Raw genomic sequence first — 2,199 nt, 5'->3', positions numbered from 1 at the left:
CCGAGTCAGCCACGACCACGTGGCCGTCGGAGGTGAGGGCCAGCCCCTGTGGGCCGTACAGCGGGTCAGCCGCCGTGTTGATGTAGGACAGGAACGAGCCCGCGCTGTCAAACACCTGCAGGAGTGCACAGTGCTGTGCCCCACGGCCCAGGGACAGCCAGCCCCAGGGACCCCCAATGGCCCCACGGCCCAAGGACAGCCAGCGCTGACAGCCCCTGGACCTGCAGGATGCACTCCCTGTGGGGGCACGTGGTCAAGATTCCCCCCAGGTCTATTCCAGTTAACCCAAGACGCTCCCAGTTGTTCCCAGGTGACCCCAGACCCCTTCCCAGTCCATCCCAGTTGCTATCGGTGCAAAACTCTTCCCAGTTCCTCCCAGTTGCCCCTAGGCCCCCATGGACCATTCCCAGTTCACCAGAGACCCTCCTCTGTTGCTCCCAGTTGACCCCAGTTGCTCCCAGTTGCCTGACCCCTCCCGGCTGAGTGCAGACCCTGCACAGACTCTTCCCCACTGACCCAAGGTCCTCTCCAGTCGCTCTCACTCAAACCCAGTTGTGTCCTGGTTCTCTCCACAGCACACACGTGGGATGGGGAGGGGGCAGGGCTGAGCCCCCTTGGGCTGCACTGGGGGATGTGTGCAGGTACGGGTGTGCAGGTGCAGGTGTCAGTGCAGGTGCAGGTGTGCAGGTGCAGGTGTCAGTGCAGGCATAGGTGTGCAGGTGGGCAGGTGCAGGTGTCAGTGCAGGCACAGGCACAGGTGTGCAGGCACCGTCATGCAGGCACAGGTGTCTGTGCAGGTGCAGGTGCAGGCACAGGTGTCTGTCTATCTGTGCAGGCACAGGTGTCTATGGAGGTACAGGTGTGCAGGCACAGGTGTCCATGCAGGCACAGGTGTCCGTGTGTCCATGCAGGCACAGGTGTCATTGTGTCTGTGCAGGCACAGGCGTGTCCGTGTGTCCATGCCAGCACAGGTGTCAGTGTGTCCCTGCTGGCACAGGTGTCCGTGTGTCCGTGCTGGCACAGGTCTCTGTGCAGGCACAGGTGCTGGTGTATCCGTGCCAGCACAGGTGTCTGTGTGTCTGTGCCAGCACAGGCGTGTCCATGCAGGCACAGGTGTCCGTGTGTCCATGCAGACACAGGCGTGTCCGTGTGTCCATGCGGGCACAGGTGTCCGTGTGTCTGTGCCAGCACAGGTGTCTGTGCAGGGACAGGTGTGTGTGTGTCCGTGCAGACACAGGTGTCTGTGCGGGCACAGGTGCGGTACCTGGATGCGGCTGTTGCCCCAGTCAGCCACAATGATGTTGCCGTTGCTGTCCACAGCCACCCCCGTGGGCGCGTTGAACTGCCCGTTGCCCTCACCGTGCGAGCCGAACTTGAACAGGAACTCACCCTCGGCGTTGTACACCTGGTGGGCACAGGGGGGTCACTGCAGCCCCCAGCCCTCCCTCAGAGCACAGGGGCTCCCAGCACCTGCCTGTGCCTGAGCTCACCTTCACAGAGTGGTTGTGGAAGTCAGTCACCACGATCTCATTCTTGTTGTTGACAGCCACAAAGTGGGGTCCTGAGGAGACAAAGGGGGCTCAGCCCGAGAGGGGCACAGGGAACTCATCCCCAGGACTGGGGGGCTCAGCCCTGAGGGATAATGGGGGGGTTCAGCCCTGGCCCCATTCCATGGCAGGACCAGGATGGACCCAGAGCCCTGAGGCGTGGACAGAGCCCAGAACTCAGAGCCCCCAGGATGGAGCCACTGCCAGAACCTGAGCCCAGGGCCCCAGCCCAGAACTGGATCCAGAACCCAGACCCACAATCTGTATCCAGAACCAAACCTAGTGCCCCAGTCTAGGACACACAGGTCAGAACCCAGATCCAAACCCAGAACCTGGAACCACATCCCAGCCTGGGAACCAGAACCAGACACTGAACTCAAGAGTCTGGAGTCTCAGTCCTGAACCAGAACTCAGAGATAGAACTTGGAACTGGACCACCATCCCAGAGCCCTGAACCTGGTGCTGGACCTAGAACCAGATCCTGGCTGCCTGTCCAGCCTCAGAACTCAAACTAGAGCTCAGAACAAGTCCTGAGCCCAGAACCTGAGCCCACAGGCCAGAACTGGATCCAGAAAGCCAGTCCAGAACTGCAGCCTGGACCTGTGCCCCAGCCTCAGGCCATTCTTGGGGTTCCAGTGCCACCAGCTGCCCC

At 61.7% G+C, this 2,199-nt stretch overlaps 1 long non-coding RNA gene across 1 annotated transcript; it reads right to left on the bottom strand.

Annotated features, from left to right (window-relative positions):
• Positions 1 to 1,721, bottom strand: LOC115949044. The gene is made up of 3 exons (XR_004082718.1): positions 1,491 to 1,721; positions 1,265 to 1,405; positions 1 to 115 (listed from the first exon to the last, which is right to left on the bottom strand). It is a non-coding gene; the product is annotated as an uncharacterized LOC115949044 (long non-coding RNA).
• Positions 1,722 to 2,199: the final 478 nt, after the last annotated feature.

This window comes from Geospiza fortis, unplaced genomic scaffold, assembly GCF_000277835.1.
Source record: "Geospiza fortis unplaced genomic scaffold, GeoFor_1.0 scaffold2457, whole genome shotgun sequence".
Lineage (NCBI taxonomy): Eukaryota > Metazoa > Chordata > Aves > Passeriformes > Thraupidae > Geospiza > Geospiza fortis.
This window is presented reverse-complemented; position numbering and strand designations above follow the sequence as displayed.